Raw genomic sequence first — 18955 nt, forward strand, 5'->3', positions numbered from 1 at the left:
CTGAGCCAGGATGAATAGAATAACGAGACTTATGGGCTTCATCCATAAGCAAGGTACGAAGATTATCTTGACTTGGGACCCACAAGCGGTCCATGAAGTAATATGATCCATTGTCCTTCAGTTCTAGAGCAGGAGTTATGTGATAAGGAAATTCCTTATCCATCAAACCTTGTGAAACACAAGATTGTTGAGCCTGAGAAATACGGGCTTGGATAGCGGATTGAGCTTGAATAACAGATTGGACACGAACACAATGAAGCTTAGTACGTTCCTTACGACTCAATGCATCGGCTACGACATTCGCCTTACCAGGATGGTAGGGAATTTCGCAGTCATAGTCGTTTAGAAGCTCCACCCAACGGCGTTGCCTCATGTTGAGTTCCTTCTGATTGAAGATATGTTGAAGACTTTTGTGGTCTGTGAAAACCACACATTTTGTACCGTACAAATAGTGTCTCCAAATCTTAAGAGCGAAGACAACTACACCCAACTCCAGATCATGAGTGGTGTAGTTCTTCTCATGTATCTTCAACTGCCTCGATGCGTATGCCATGACTTTATTTCTTTGCATCAGGACGCAGCCAAGACCTAATTTAGATGCATCGCAATAAACGACGAAATTATCATTGCCCTCAGGCAAGGTTGGGACAGGCGCGTCGCAAAGTTTTTGTTTCAAAGTCAGAAATGCTTCCTCTTGCATGAATCCCCAATCAAAGGGTTTGTTCTTCTGAGTTAGAGCAGTTAGAGGAACTGCAATCTTCGAGAAATTTTCTATGAAGCGGCGGTAATAACCCGCTAGACCAAGAAAAGAACGAACTTCAGTAGGGGTAGTAGGTGTATCCCAATCCTTAATCGCACTGATCTTGGAGGGATCTACATGAATACCTTGTTCGTTGACAATATGTCCTAAGAATTGAACTTCTTTAAGCCAGAATTCACACTTGGAGAATTTGGCGAAAAGTTGCTCTTTCTTTAGGAGTTCCAAAGTAAGACGAAGATGTTGCTCATGATCAGCTCGCGTCTTAGAATATATCAAAATGTCATCAATGAAAACGATGATGAACTTATCCAAATAAGGTTTGCAGACCCTATTCATCAAGTCCATGAAAACAGCAGGAGCATTAGTCAAACCGAATGGCATGACTGTGAACTCATAATGCCCATAGCAAGTGCGGAACGCTGTCTTGGGAATATCTTCTTCATGCACACGGAGTTGATGATATCCAGATCGCAGATCAATCTTTGAAAAATAAGAAGCGCCTTGCAATTGATCAAAGAGATCATCAATGTGAGGTAGGGGATATCGATTCTTGATGGTAAGCTTGTTAAGCTCACGATAATCGACACACATCCTAAAAGATCCATCCTTCTTCTTGACAAAGAGAACGGGAGCACCCCAAGGTGAAAACCTAGGACGGATAAAACCTTTGTCAGAGAGTTCCTGTAGCTGCTTAGACAACTCTTGCATCTCAGACGGTGCAAGACGATATGGAGCTCTGGCAATGGGATTTGCACCAGGTACGAGATCAATACGGAACTCGACTTGGCGTGCTGGGGGTAGACCAGGTAACTCTTCAGGGAAAACCTCTGAATAATCCCGAACGACAGGAATATCTTGAATAGACTTACCTTTGCCCTTATCTGCTACAACATGTGCCAAAAAGGCCACATAGTTCTTCCGCAGATACTTCCGAGCTTTAAAACAAGACATGAGTTTGAGACCACCAGCAGGTTTCTTACCACGAACCTGTAGGATCTCACCTGACGAAAGCGGCATGCGAATAATCTTCTCGAAACAAACTATCTCTGCTCGATACTTGGCTAACCAATCCATAACCACAATAACGTCGAAGCTTCCAAGTTGCATAGGCGTGAGGTCAATAGGAAAAAGATGGTTGTTAAGGTTCAACTGGCAGTTGCGGAGAACAGAATCAAGAACAATGGGTTCACCGCTCGCCACTTTTACTGTCAATGGTTTACCTAGTTTCGTTATAGACACTCGAAGCAATGGTTCAAAAGATAACGACATAAAACTCTTATCGGCACCCGAATCAAAAAGAACAGATGCTGGCTGATTATTAATAAAGAACGTACCGTTCACCACATTATCATCTGCTTGTGCCTCTTGTGCGTTCATCTTGAAGACTCGACCTCGAGCCTGAGCCTGATTCTGATTGGCATTCTGATTCTTGTTGGCTAGCCTTGGGCACCGATTTCTGTAATGGGTCAGATGCCCACAGTTATAACGAGCACCTGGTGGGTAGTGTGGTCGTGCAGCTTGACCCTGTTGCTGAGCAGGAGGCTGAGCAACTTGTTGAGCCGGGTTCTGAACTGCGCGATTTTGAGCAAACCGACAAACATCGACAAGGTGACCTGACTTCCCACAGCTAGTACAGAAACGGCACTGATGTTGCGGCTGATGGTGACTGTTGCATCTATTGCACAAAGGTGCACTCCCTGAATAGGGTTTCTTCGCTGGAGGCTGTGTGGGTTGGTTGGGAGCTGCCTGGTTAGCTTGGGCAGTGACAGCATAGTTTTGGGAAGCCTTACGCTTCCTTGCTCTTTTCGATGAACCAGAATCCTTTCCATTTTTGTTTTGACCTTTCTTGCTATCTTCCTTGTTTCTTGCCCTTGTCACCGTTCCTGTGTAATTTATTCTTCCGAATCTGCGACTCAGTCAATGTCGCTGATAACTCGATCGCCTGTCGGAGTGTGGTAGGGTTACTACCAGTAATGATGTCTTGTACCGAGTCAGGCAGGCCGTCGATGTACCTTTCGATAGCCTTGTCGAGTGGGGCAACCATAGTCGGGCAAAGCAGACTCAACTCCTTAAACCTATCAGTATATGCCCTGTGCTCGCCACTATCTTGTTTCAAATCATCAAAATCCTTCTCCAACGCTCGTTGTTCATGACGAGGACAAAACTCCCTCATCATAAGAGCTCTAAGTTCAGCCCATGTCTGTGCTAGAGCAACTTCTGCACCACGGTCTCTCATTACCCCATTCCACCATGTAAGAGCCCTCTTCTGAAACACGCTCGAAGAAAACTCGACCTTGCGATTATCCGGACACTGAACATGGCAAAAAGTATTCTCAATGCTCTCGAACCATTGAAGAAGCCCAGTTGCTCCCTCAGAACCACTAAACTTGAGTGGTTTAGCCGAGTTAAAATTTTTGAAATTGCATGGAGCATTGTTGTTGTTGTTGGCTTGATTCCATTGAGCAAAGAGGTTTGGGAGTGCAGCAGCCATTTACTGTGCAATAATTTCTGCCAGTTCGGCGTTTGCTACCTGATTGTCGCGTCGAGGAGGCATTCTAGAAGAGGAAAACATGAAAGGAAACGAGTGAGATGATTGGATGAAGAGAATGAGATGAAACAAAATCAACAAAGGCAAAGATGATGGTTATGCATCGCAAAGCAAACAAGCGACACGCAATGTCTAGTCAAAGTAAATGGGTCAAAAATAATGTATCGCGAAGACATGTTCGCCTATAAGTGAACACTCACCCCAAGAGTTCCCAGGTAAGAGTGACTGGTCCGATTATGTGGATTTGTACGAACACTCTAGCCTTATACAGAAAACTCAGGGTACAGGCATTCACTCTTCCAGTTCGCACGTGTTCACACTATTAAAACCCGAAAACCTTGACGAGATTTTTGAAAATCCAAAGGGGTTCAAAACCTTATAACAGAGGGTTCAAAACCTAGTAATCAATCATCCTAGAACAGATGATTAATTTTCAAAGCGGATTCGGAATCGAAGTTCCCGTTGTGGTTATCACCTAAGGATAGGTGAAGTGCATGTTTTAAAATCTAAACACAAGATAACTTGTGTTAGGGTCCTAGAAAGTTATAGTCTAGGTCAAAGCATTACTAATAACCTAATTCCCTATAACCATTGGCTCTGATACCAACTCTTCTGTCACACCCTGGCCGCGTATAACATGCAACCGCGGCGGAAACGCCGGGGAGTGTTGAGACAGAATTAATTGTTTCATGACCATGGAAATTAAAGTTACATTTTATTTATCGAACAAGCGTATTACATTGTCTTTAAACAGGAAATAAAGAGTTCATAACATAATTAAACTAGTCTATCTTCGTTTTATGTCTCTAAGGCACAGGTCCGCCCTAGTATCACAATCATCATCCTAAGCAACAGCTCCTGAAAACACATGTGAAAGTAGGTACGTCAGCATAAAAATGCCTGTGAGATACATAGGTTTTGTGAAAATGGGATTCATGACTTGAGTTTAAAGAAAACGTTTAATAACAGTCAGTCATGAACCTTGTAAATTGTTTAGTCTTGTAAATCATATGAGAAACGATAAGAACATATGATATGTATAAGTAAAACGTAAGGTTAAATGAGAGTAAAAATGAGTTTGTATAAGATAAGTTTGTTTGTAAAACAATGTCTTGTGAAGAATATGTTATTTGTGAAAAAGGTAACATGTCTATACTGAAATGATTTAAATAATGCTACGATAGGTAATATTATACAAACATTTATACATAGGAAGTACCAGCGGCATATCAACCATGTTTGTATCATATTACATACGCCACGTTACTCAAACCATTTACCCAAACCAACCACCATGTAAGTTGTTCATGTATAAATCAATTGTCAAGTGTTATTGTGTAAACCATATCGAAATGTCTATGTTCAATGTAAACCACCAAATGTGTATATCAATGTCAAAATGTTTATGTTTAATGTAGATCATGTAATGCGTACCCAAAATATATCATGTATGGTAAGTAAAATATATCAACTAAACCATATGTAAAATGCACAAAAACAAGGTATTGAAGTAAAACATGGTTTAAATCAAAGTTATGTTTTGTAGAACAATGCATGCTATACTGATACAAACATTTATACGGTATTGTGAAAATGCATACATCCAAGCCTTGAGACTGTGGCGATAAACCCTTAAACAAATTAAATGTTTATCTAAGTTATGTATATCGAATTCGGTCATTCCTTTCATCCAAACCAACCTAGGATGTCCGGAACGGGAGTTGTCAATTCCTATGGTACCACTACCTACTAACGAACGGCGTAGCTAATGTTAATGAATGTATTGTTCCATGTTAAACAAACCAAATGTCATACCAAAATGAAGGCATGTGATGTAAACAATTGTACTAAGTATGCACACAATGGGCATAAATAGCATGAAATGTAATGTGAAACAATGTACTAAGTACGCACATAATGGGCATACATAGCATGAAATGTAATGTAAAACAATGTACTAAGTACGCACACAATGGGCATACATAGCATGAAATGTAATGAAATCATGTACTATAATGTACTAACGAACATAGCAGGTATATGATGTGAAAACATGGAAAGCATGAAAGTAACAAGTAGGTACATGTGTTTCACCCCAAAATGTTTGGAAAACAGTAAAGGAGGGGTCTATGTACTCTCATAGACACCTTGAAAGCATTTGAAAGATGGGGTTCTATGTACTCACCTGAGATTGCTTTGAAGTTCTTGTGTAATAACCAAATAATGCTAGAGATCACGGATATCAAACGGCACCTAATAGGTAGCTATATTAATATACCGGACCAAAATCGGAAGGATCGGATAGTATGCGGGTTCGTAAACCAAACGAGTATGGAGACTCATGTAAAATGGTTTAACAAAGCCTTTATACTAAAATGAAACCTAACCTAAGTGCTTACGACCCATTACGACCCGTTTAGGTAGTTTATGCTACCTTAACGCGTCGTTCGCGTAGAACGCGTTTGGAACGCCTAACATCGTGACCATAAGGTATAACCTCGGAAGGTTACAGCTATGGTCACCTAATGTGTTTGGTCGGATTCGAAAGTATAAGCGAATGATTAGATCGCTTACCTTACGACCCTATACAAGCACTATACTGAAAGTGACGAGCTAAGCATGTTAAAACATGCTTAACTAAGTTTAGAAAACAGGTTTGGTATCAAAACAAACGGTTTTGATACTCACGAGTAGTTTGGTTACAAAATACGCAAGAATGCGCATTTTGGCCGAAACTACGACTCGTCACTTGTGACAACCCTCACTAAATCAGGTATCCGTACGGTTTAATTAATAATTAATTACTACTTAATTACTGTGCTTGCTTGAAATTGCTGATAAACTGCTACTTGATCTCTGATACTTGTACATATCTGCATCATACTTTAATTACCGTCACTACATTATTTACATGCTGAACCTTAGTGACAAACATGATGCACAAAAGCACAGTAGCACTATGGACGGATAACCTATTGAACATGCTGATAAGCCAGCATCAGGCAGATATTGCCTCTAAGGCCTGTATGAGCCAGAAATATTTCACTACACCCATAGTGAGTGTAGGGATACAAGGGTTGTAGAACTGCGTCTCTAGGAATAAGTTACAGTGACCGGATGTGCCTAAAACGTACACTAAGCACAAAACTCAGCACTTTAATTAACAATTCAGCTTTTAGCTAACTAATAAAGTGCCAAAACATGAGAAAATATTACTAGACACTTTCCAAAGTGTCGGGAATAAGTTGTGTCACTAAAAATGGTATTAACGACACTCTAAAGCTTTGTGAAGCACTTTAACGGATTACTATCCAACCGAACAACCGGACTATACCCGGAACATGAAAATATTGCCATTAATATTATTTGTCATTTCCTGAGCCAGTTAGGGTCACTGAATACCCTAACACCCGCCATAAAGCACAACGCACAATTAACCGGGTTAAACCCTAACTTAACTAACTTATCTAACTATTACCTAACTAATAGTTACAAAGGATTTGTAACTAATATTTAAATCTAGGATGTTTAATATCTAATTGACACTAGAACCCGTCCCCATCTAGGGGGACATACCTTGTCCTCTAAACTAATATTTAAATCTAGGATGTTTAATATCTAATTGACACTAGAACCATTGGATTATAATCTCACATTTGTCTATAAGTACTAGAGTTTGCACCATGATGTTCACATTTCACCATTCAACACAAGCAACTCTCTCTCTTGCTCTCCATAGGCTTCGGCCGAACATCCCCTAGATCCATCCATCATATTTCGATTTCCTTCTTCACATTCCAAGATCATTCAAGTGTAAAGGGTCACGTATAAGGAGTCTTGGTGCACTCGGAGTTCAAAGGACCTCATTCTCTTGCTTTTATCCACCCTATTTGCGTCTAGATTCTTCCCTAGCCTCGAGCTAGTGGTAAGTTACTTAAAACACCTTCTCGAACTAATTTAAAGTGGTTAAAAGGATTTGTAACGGTTGAAACTTGTAAATTTACTAAAAACACTTAAAAAGATGGTTAAAAGCTTATAAGTTGTGTCAAACTTGTAGTATTTATTTTGTGTGGTTATTTGGACCCGATCTATGTTGTGGTAGCTCGGATCATCATTTAACCCGGCTTAGTCATGAACATGAATCATGACATAAGGTTGTTTTGATTATAAGGGTTAAAGGGTGAAACTCTACCACACACGAATCATGAACTTGTGTAAAAGCGTTTTTACTTATAAAATAGTGTTTAAAACTAGTAGATCTACGGATCTACAAGTGGTATTTTCAAAGGACCGAGTGTCAAGGAAATTATGTTTTCTAAAGACGGATCCTACGTTAACTAGAATGATTTTTAGAACACACAAGTGTGTAAGCACTTGTGTAGCACAAAAGTTTCGACAAAATAACAATTTTTGTAAAATTTACAAGAAGATGTAAAGACGGGATTTCTTTAAAAGCAAGGTTTATACGAAACCGGACTAATTTATATAAAGATCCGCTAAAAGTAATGGGATTTACATCATAATTTTAGAGAACTACAAGTTCATGTGATTTATGCGATTTACATATTTATTAACTAGTTGATGTGTTGGACATTATTTTGATTGAATAAGAAATGGTTGATTTGATTTATAAAAGAAAATGATACGCTTGAAAGCGTGGCCACCTCCAGTTACAGAGGAAACTCTGGCGAAATTTTTCAAAAACCTAACACTTAGAATTATTTTCACTATAAGTGTTAGAAATACTTTTCGACACGTTTTCAAAATATAAGTTTCGCCACGACTTTATTTACAAATATCGGAGGTGGGATTTTCACAAAATTAAACGTGATAAATATATATTTAGTAAATATATTTTTATCAACGTCACTTGTCAATTATTTTGTGAAGTGTATAAATATTATTTTTAAGGTAAAAATAATATTATCAGACGTTAACGAATCCAAAATAATACGAACGCTTTCACGATAAATATACAAGTTACACCGGTAATTACTATTACCACTCGATAGTAAAAACGTAATTTACGCAATTTAAAGAAATAATTATGAACGCGTATATTTGACAAAGTATTATTTTGGGATAATTTTGTGAAGTAAAAATATAATATTTTTGAGAAAAATATTTATATTTTGGAGTTAGAAATAAATATATATTAAGTGAGACTTAATAATATATTACGAACGCACATGTATTAAATCCCCCATCCTTGGGAAGGAGAATCACTACCAAGTATTTACCAAATGTAAACACGAAATAGATGTCTAACTATTTCCCAAAACTTAAACCACAAAGTTAAGGCACGACCATCTGTCTAATAGAGTTAGTACATGTAGGTCGTTGCACAGCTGCTTGACTTGGAGTATTACTTGGTAGAGACGCACCGCTGGGAGTTCATGTCCCCCTTTTCTCTTAACTGTTTTCAGTTTTCTAAACTGCGGGGGTGAAATACATGTTACTATGATTACGAATATTTCTTACATGGTATGGTTAGCGTAAGGAGGGTTGTTACTTAGATCATGTGAATGGGTAGGCGGAAACTTGAGGTCATTAATCCTCAGGGTAGGACCGAGGGGCAGGAGCGGTAGATCTACTTGGGTGTAGCGAGCCCAACCCCAGGCCCAGCATAACGGACCTCGGGGTGGCTTTGTACCCAACGCATAAGTCTGCTAGGTTTGAGCCTTCCTACTTGCATTTCACACATATCAATGGCCTTGCAAACCATTGGTGATCTCTTTTTTTTTCCTTATTTGCTACATACCAGGATTTTTATACAAACAAAGGTTTATTTGCTCACTTACACATGAACTCGCTCAACATTATTGTTGATTTTTCAACTTACATGTATTTCAGGGAATTAAAGGATCTGGCAGGGTATGGCACGTTTTCCCGCTGCACTAGTACGAGGTCATCCGGGTTTAGGGAATGTGACTCTTTCCTGGACAAGTCACAGCCCTTAAACCGTGTTTGTGTTATGTTGATGTTTGTGTTTGTTGAACAATGTTTATGTTTTAGGGTGTGTTCCCGTTGATACGATGTTATTGTACTTGGGTTTTAACTAAATTAAATGGATGATCTTGCATGGTTTTTATTCATATAGCTTTGTTATGGTTAAGCTATGGTATTAAGAAGTCACACCAAATTAACCACGCTTCCGCAAAGCCAGGGTGTGACAGCTTGGTATCAGAGCTCTGATCATAGCGAACTAGGATTCTTTCTCGAGTCTAGACTATGATCACTAGGGCTCTCACGAAAACATTTTTACTGCATACCACTTAAGTCCAGATCCAAAACGTTTTTACAAACAAATGTTGAGCACATTTTATTTATTATTCTTAGGCTCAGTACTGGAGGCTGAGGCTCGGTCTTGGAGACCGAGGCTCGATCTAAGAGATCGAGGTAGATGGCTAGTAAGACTAGGAAGAGTAGGCTCAGTCTTGGAGGCTGAGGCTCGGTCTTGGAGACCGAGGCTCGATCTAAGAGATCGAGGTAGATGGCTAGTAAGACTAGGAAGAGTAGGCTCAGTCTTGGAGGCTGAGGCTCGGTCTTGGAGACCGAGGCTCGATCTAAGAGATCGAGGTAGATAGCTAGTGAGGCTAGGAAGAGTAGGCTCAGTCTTGGAGGCTGAGGCTCGGTCTTGGAGGCCGAGGCTCGATCTAAGAGGTCGAGGTAGATGATAGAGCAGTCTTAGAGACTGGGAGAATTTGGCTAGTGGGTCTAGGAATGTCAGTCTAGGAGACTGGGAGGCTAGTGGGACGAGGAAAATTATGTGATTTCTTACTTGGTGACTAATGTGTTTACCTGATTGTATGACTGATTATTTGTGCATATTTGTGTTTATGTTACAGACACATGGACTCGCCCGGTACTGGCGACTCAGACACCACAGGACCTAGACCTATAGTATCTGATGACCTAGCATCTTCAGAGCACGAGGTGCACACGTCGGACGTTTCTAGCACGGACGAGGACGACTTCCAGCCCTTCGCGCTACCTGACGAGGCTGATGAGCTCGCCGATGGCCCTCTTGTTGAGTACCTACCGTTAGTGGAGATCCCTGCACCCAAACCCTTAGCTGTTTACCCTGCCTACGATTTACTTCTTGACGCCGAGGCTGACGGCGATATTGATCTGTTTGACGATGATCTCCTAGAGGACGATGAGGAGGGCGAGGCCCTCATAGCCGACGGAGGACTTTTACTGCTCGCAGATGCTCCAGCTGCTGAGTCACCTGCACACTCACCGGCTCCAGACTCCTTCGAGACTGTGGCCTCCGCACCTTCCCACACTCTGAGCGCACAACACTTTTCACATGGTTCAGATCCTGACCAGGCATCCTCTGTTGCCCCTATACCTAGCTTTGCTTTCGACCATGATGATGTGGAGGATTCCGATTGTATCTTTCCCCCAGGGTTCGACCCGGATCAGGATATAGAGTTTATACCTATGGATCAGCCTATGGAGGATCCAGTCGACCCAGCTGACCCAGTGGATCCCATCGACCCTGAGTTTGACTTTGAGATGGCTTTTGATGATCCCGAGCCTGCCATCGCCCCTGAGCAGGCAGCCGCTCTAGACCCTGTGCTTGAGCATGACCCCGTTCATGTTGGCATGCCTATTGAGCCTGTGTTTGCTGACCTACCTGTTAATGATCACCCTGTGGATGCTCCGTTGTTGGAGGGCGATCATGTCATTGCTGCTGATCATGTTGATCACCCACTTATTGTTGATGCACCCGTTCACCCTCTTGTTGCTCCCCCACCTGATCCCGTTCCACTAGAGCCCGAGCACGCACTATTCGCGACCCACATGGATCCACGAGATGAGCACGCACAGCACGGGTGGATTCCTGCTGATGATGAGGTTCCACCTATTCCCCCTCAGATCACTAATACTCGTCACGTTGATACCTCCTTTTCATTCCCTCAGTTTACACCTCCAGCGCGACCTGGAGAGGGTTCCTCGGCACATCCCTTTGGGCATGTGCCGACATCTGTTCCCTTCATGGCACAGTTACCACCTGTTTTACCCCCTGTTTCTCCATATCATGTGGCACCTTTTGATCCAGCCAGGGAGCCGTTTCTCTGGTCATCACTACCTGTTATGCCACCGACTGACCCCTACCATCCCTACCATGTGGGGCACACTATTGAGGACGTTTTGATGTCTTTTGTTTTTCAGCACGAGGCACACACACATCGCATTCAGGAGCTGGAGAGAGCTCAACCGCCGCCGTGTCTGTGACAACTCGAATTTCCAAGATTTCTATTACGCATTTATTGCACATTTATTGATTGTTTAATTGTTTGCTTGCACAATTGGTTTGCTATGAAACTGTATACGTTTTGGATTTGATAAGGTTTATGAATGGATTGTCAAATACTTGATTGTGGTGATGAAAATGTAAATTTTGCATTTTGTGCATGTAACATGTAATAGACAATACTTAGGGGTGCTTTGTGCTAATAGTGAAACTTAAATCATTCTTAACCCTAATTCCTTTCACTAATCATTCGCAAGAAACCAAAACACGTACCCTCACATTCTCTAATCCTCTCCACAACCATCTTTTCATCATTCTTGGATTCACAAGTCTTTTGCAACAAGTTTGATCTTCCAGTCCATCTAGAATCAATCAAGGTAATTGTTTAATCATTGTTTGATGTTAATTGTTGAATGATTGATTGATGTTAAAACCCTAGCTTTCATGTGATGTTCTGTAATTGTGGTTTTTGGATTCTGAGTATTATGATAATGATGTTGATTAGTGAATGATCATTTGCATGATGTTAGGATACAAGGCATGTTAGGATGATTGACTGATGATTGATAATTGAATTAAAATGGTTGCCAATGTATGAAACTAGGGTTATTAGATCGATGAATGAAACTGTTGAACATAAAACGTAACTGCTGCAATCGTAGTGAACGCATGATCATTTGTTAGTCAGAGTTTTATTGAATGATGAGTTATCTGAGTTTTATTATATCGTGCTAGTCCGACCTTTAACATCATACAAAGGTCCGAGTTTGTACTAGTCCGACCTTTAACATCATACAAAGGTCCGAGTTTGTGCTAGTCCGACCTTTAACATCATACAAAGGTCCGAGTTTCTCCCTTGTTAACCTTGTCCGAGCTCTTAAACATTTGTGAGGGCCCGAGTTTTATTAAAAGAGATCATGTCCGACCTTTGTTAAGATTTGTGATGTCCGACTTTCATATAAACAAAAGGTCCGAGTTTTAATGTGTATGTTCTAGTCCGAGTTTCAATTGAATTAAAACTGGTCCGAGTATATTCATGTCTGCTAGTCCGAACTTTATGTTAAACCCTTAAGGTCCGAGTTTTCTTGCTTGTCCTAGTCCGAGCTTTATAACATGCTTGTTATGTCCGAATTTTGTGATGTAAACTTGAGGTCCGAACTTTATAATGAACATCATGTTGTCCGAAGTTTGTAAGGAAAGGGGGTCCGAGTTTTGATCCCCACTATCCTTGGTCCGAGCTTTAACCCCAAGCCCACTTACCCGAGTTTTAAACCCACCCCAATGGTCCGAGCTTTGTGCCATTTATATCATCACACCTTTTTAAATTGTAATGGGTCCGAGTTTTTGGCCCATTACCCTTGTCCGAGGTTGGTGACTTGTTCTCATGTACCATCCGAGTTTTGAATAGGGGAAGCCCCCCCCCCCACACTTGTCTGTCTTGGTGTGATGATTAACAGAAACTGAATATATGTTTACCTGATTTAACCTGTTAAGTGTTAATTGTATTATATTCATCAGATTGGTAAATCATGCAACTGTTGTTCAGCCTGATGACCCATAAGGTGTGTGATTGATTAACTACGCTAGAATTGACCAAGGACTCGGCCATATGATGCATAATTGGTTAAACGTGAATTATAACTGTTATGTGTTGCATGATGATGATTGCTTAAAGACACTTCGTTGCATATGTTGCATGCGAAATCCTTGAGAACTTAACTGATTGTATACACATGCATACTATAGGACGGGATTGAGTATTCGTGAGCACATAGTTTAACATACCGAGCAAACCAAGGTGAGTTCACACAGCCAAGGCATGGGGTTCCCAGGGTGGGAATGGGATTGGATTACTTTATTGTACATACTCAGTTGATAGAACCTAACGATAAGAATACGACTAGACTAGTAACACTTATTGAACTGATCTTCGCACACCTGCCAAGGGTTGGCCGCGATATTATGACTGACTTCGCACACCTGCCTTTGGAAGGCCGCGAACTGGAATTTACTAATCTTCGCACACCTGCCTGGTAGGCCGCGATACAGATAAACCTAGTCTAGAACACTTGGGATATTTATCCCCTAATCTTCGCATACCTGCCTGGGAGGCCGCGATGGAAACTATTACGATACATGACATAACGAACGAACATACTATTACTCACACTATACTACTACTGAACTGTTAACTGTGAACTCGCTCAACTAGTTTGTTGATCCTCTGTTACATGCCTTGCAGGTCGTTAGATATGTGGAGCTTGCACAAGGAGGAGCAGGTCGTTGTGGAGCGTGGATCATGAATGCTTAATTAAACACTTATGATTTTCATACATTACTATTTATGTTGGGTTTACTTACATGCTTCCGCTACTTAAACAATGTTTGGTTTTGAACATCAATCATGTCTTGTTGAATTACATTATCTACTTTTATTATTAAATGCTGTGTTCGATATGATTGGTGGCTTGATCCTGGTCAGTCACGCTCCCAAGCGGTGATACTCCGCAGGTGGATTTTGGGGGTGTGACAGATTGGTATCAGAGCCATTGGTTATAGAGAACTTGGTTTTAATATGGGAAAACGTTTTTATTAAAACCAGACTATAACCAGAACAGTGCTCTCAACGATCCACAACGACGCTTCGCTCCACGTGCAAGACTCGACATACTAGTTAATAAAGTTTATGTTTATTGCCTACATGCTAGAATTGCATAGAACTTTGCTCGAAGTATGCTTACATTATTTTTGCTCATTACTTGTTATTGCTTAAGAACACCTATGTGCTTACTCTTTTCTGTCATCGCACTATTCGCGAACCACTCTAACTTATGTTGCATTTGCTATGAAGATCATGTCGGGACGAATTAACATGACTCAAGCCCAGCTAGAGGCTCTCGTTCAAGCTCAAGTTGCTGCGGCACTTGCAGCTGCTCAAGCAGGTAGTATACCCTGCAGTATAGACACACACTAGGATCTTTAGATCCTACATTAACTCTCGTATTTAACTTTGTCCTATTCGTACACAATAGGTGTCACACCCCCAAAATCCACCTGCGGAGTATCACCGCTTGGGAGCGTGACTGACCAGGATCAAGCCACCAATCATATTGAACATGCATATAGTATTAAGTAAGATAAAAGAAAACCATCCGTTCAATACAAAAGGTGTTCAAAACATGCTATTGTTTTAAAGTGTAGCGGAAGCATAGTAATAATCCAACAATAGTAAATAGTTCAAATGTTATAATAGTTCAGCATAGAAACCACGAATCCTTGTCCACAACGACCCGCTTCTCCAGTGCAAGCTCCAAGTACCTAACGATCTGCAAGACATGTAACAGAATGGTCAACAAACTAGTTGAGCGAGTTCACAGTAAGTAAATGTGTAACAGTAAGTAACAGGTGGCTCTACAGGGCCGATAGTAAGTTATGCTGGTGGGGGCTTCCCATGTTAAGTTACCACTAGACTATTCGTATTATTATCCCTGTTCTTCGTCCGAGAACAGAAGTGTGTATAAAGTGTGCGTAGGTTTTACGCACGTATCCTTCGTAACCTGAGGATAGGAGTAAGTAATGCGTACACGTAGGTTTTACGTGCGTATCCTTCGTAACCGAGGATAGAATGGCATGTGAACCCGTAGGTGTTATCCCAACCTACGTAACCGTCCTGACATCCGAGGACATGATAGGTGATAGTCTAGTAAAGCATTTGTACGTTCCTTTCAATAATAACCTTTAACCCATTCCCACGACCCGGGAATCCCATGTCTTAGTAGGAGTGTGAACTCACCTTGGTTTGCTCGGTATGCTAAGTTATGCACTCACAAGTAATTAATCACGTCCTAGTGTATGCACGTATAACAAATCAGTTCATGTTCGCAATTGTACACATGCAGTTTAATGTTCACATAACAGTCAGTTGCATAACAGCACACACGTATTATTTCACCTTGCACAAATACAGATGCTAACATTTATCTCTAAGCATGGCATGCCAATTAAATCCAGCATATAATCAATCAGTCAAAGTATGTTCATAATCCTTAACATCCTTCGAATCCAGTCTCTATCTTTCGACAACAGTAATCACAATTATCTTTCGGAAACAATTATCACAATTATCCTTCGGACCAATGTTATGTTCCGAATCCTATGTCATCTTTCGATCACACACATATCTTTCGGTCAACAGGTATCTTTCGGTCAACAGATATCTTTCGGTCAACAGATATCTTTCGGTCAACAGATATCTTTCGGTCAACAGATATCTTTCGGTCAACAGATATCTTTCGGTCACAACTATGTTTCGACTACAAGCATCTTTCGATCAATCAACAGTTACGTATATCACCATCAGTTACGAATATCACAGAAACAGAAACCCTAATCATCTACAGCCGTCATCATCATTAACAATCATCATCACATCAGTTACATTACACAGAAGGCACAAGATCATCTACGACAGTTACTATCATTCCTAGAAATCATTTAACGGTAACAAAATCAATCATCAACCAATCCGAATCGTCATCTATGTGTCATGTAAACATAATCATCATTCGGTTCAACTATCTAACATACATATCCGGTTTATCATAACCGATTCATAAAATATTATCATTGAACATCATCAAAACGGATCCGATAATCATGCATATCCGATTAACATACAATGATAGATTGCAAGACAATAGATAAATCATGGAATCAAAGCATCGTGAAATCAAAGCATCGTAAACAACACCACACACTAACCGGAAATCTGGATTACGGAATGAATTCCTTCGAACAGAGAGTAGGTCTGCTATATGCCTGCTATATGCCGTAACACACACACAATGGAACTAGGGTTTTCCGGAAACTAACTGTTGTCTAACATGCATTCACGTATTTAAATGTATCACAGAAATGGGCCAAGCCCATTAGAATAACTGGGCCGAAACATATCGAAGGATATGTTTCGTGATTCATCATTCCGAAGGATGATCTTTCGGATCGAAGGATGTGTTTCGACATCCTTCGATTCATGCATCATGTTTCGTGGGACATCCTTCGAAAGTTGGGCCATGTATCATACTAACTAGTTAACACATAATACAAGTGTCACAATATGGCAATCAAATGTGCAATTAAGCAATTAGTCAATACATGTTCGTGTAATACATATGAAATCAAATCTTGGAATTTCGAGTTGTCACATTATCCCCAACTTAAAAGAAATTTCGTCCCGAAATTTGGTACGCACTTACTGAGGAAGCTAGGTAAGTTACGTCGTTCACTGGTTTTCCTGGGGTGTCACATCATCCCCCCGTTGATTTGGAATTTCGTCCCGAAATTCAGTAGTAGTAGCTTCAGCCTCAGAAGTGGATGCATTGGTTTCGAATAACTGGGGATACTTTTCTTGCATCTGATCTTCGCGTTCCCAGGTATACTCTGGACCACGCTGGGAGTTCCAACGAACTCGAACAAGAGGGATTCTCTTGTGTTTGAGGACCTTAACATCCCGGTCCGTGATTTCAACTGGTTCCTCGACGAACTGTAACCGCTCGTCGATAGTGAGTTCCTTAAAAGGAACTATAAGGGTCTCATCTGATAGACATTTCTTCAGATTCGACACGTGAAATACATTGTGAACTGCACCGAGTTCAGGAGGTAGGTTTAATCTGTAGGCTACTTTGCCAATCTTTTCCACGATTTCGAATGGTCCGACATACCGCGGATTCAGTTTGCCTCTTTTACCAAAACGAACCACACCCTTCCAGGGTGAAACTTTCAATAAAACCCGGTCCCCGACCTCAAATTCCAATGGCTTTCTACGCTTGTCCGCGTAGGCTTTCTGACGGTCGCGCGCTGCCGCCATGCGTTGTCGTATCTGTGCTATCTTTTCTGTGGCGTCCACAACAATATCTGGACCCGTAATTTGACTATCCCCTACCTCTGCCCAACAGAGAGGTGACCGGCATTTACGTCCGTACAATGCCTCGAATGGAGCGGCTTGAATGCTGGTATGGTAACTGTTATTATACGAGAACTCCACCAAAGGGAGGTGCTTTTCCCAGCCGTTGCCGAAATCGATAACACACGCTCGAAGCATGTCTTCTAGAGTTTGAATAGTTCGCTCAGACTGCCCATCCGTCTGAGGATGATATGCTGTGCTCATGTCTAATCGTGAGCCGAAGGATTTGTGCATCGTTTGCCAAAGCTCTGACGTGAATCGCGCGTCGCGATCCGAAATAATAGAGGTGGGCACTCCGTGCCTCGAAACAACTTCTTTCATGTAGATGTCTGCTAGGGTAGAAAACTTATCCTTTTCTTTGATAGCCAAGAAGTGAGCAGACTTTGTGAGCCGATCAACGACCACCCAGATAGTGTCATTCCCACGCTGGGATCTAGGTAGGCCAGTAACAAAATCCATGGAAATTTGCTCCCATTTCCATTGTGGTATTTCTGGTTGCTGAAGTAGGCCTGATGGTTTCTGGTACTCGATTTTAACCCTTGCACAAGTTAAACACTTGCCGACGTAAGTTGCGATAAGAGCTTTCATGTTTGGCCACCAATAGGTTGTTCTGATATCGTGGTACATCTTATCCGACCCTGGATGTACCGAGTAGCGAGACTTGTGCGCTTCATCCATCACAAGTTCGCGTAAACCGCCATAAAGTGGGACCCAAATACGCCCCGTCACATAGTAGGCGCCGTCTTCCTTTTGTTCCATTTGTTGCCTTGAACCGCGCAAGGCTTCAGCCTTGACGTTTTCGGGTTTTAGTGCTTCTAACTGAGCAGCTCGTATCTGTGCAGGAAGACTGGACTGAATGGTAAGCTGTAGCGCTCGCACGCGCTTAGGTAGAGTGTCTTTCCGACTGAGGGCATCAGCCACAACATTGGCCTTGCCTGGATGATACTTGATGGCGCATTCGCAGTCGTTTAGAAGTTCAACCCATCTCCGTTGACGCATATTCAAATCCTTTTGCTTAAGGATATGCTCGAGACTCCTGTGATCGGTGTAAATCGTGCACCTGGTACCGTACAGGTAGTGTCGCCATATCTTAAGCGCAAAAACAACAGCTCCCAGCTCTAAATCGTGCGTCGTGTAGTTCCGTTCATGAACCTTGAGTTGCCGAGAGGCGTATGCGATCACTTTATCCCGTTGCATCAATACACAACCAAGCCCTTGTATCGATGCGTCGCAATAAACCACGAAGTCATCCGTGCCCTCGGGCAGTGAGAGAATAGGCGCGCTGCAAAGCCTATCCTTTAAGTACTGAAAAGCGGTCTCTTGCGTATTACCCCATCTGTAAACGACACCTTTCTGTGTAAGCATAGTGAGTGGTTGCGCGATCTTGGAGAAGTCTTTAATAAATCGCCTGTAGTAACCTGC

Source organism: Helianthus annuus, chromosome 5 (genome assembly GCF_002127325.2).
Source record: "Helianthus annuus cultivar XRQ/B chromosome 5, HanXRQr2.0-SUNRISE, whole genome shotgun sequence".
NCBI lineage: Eukaryota > Viridiplantae > Streptophyta > Magnoliopsida > Asterales > Asteraceae > Helianthus > Helianthus annuus.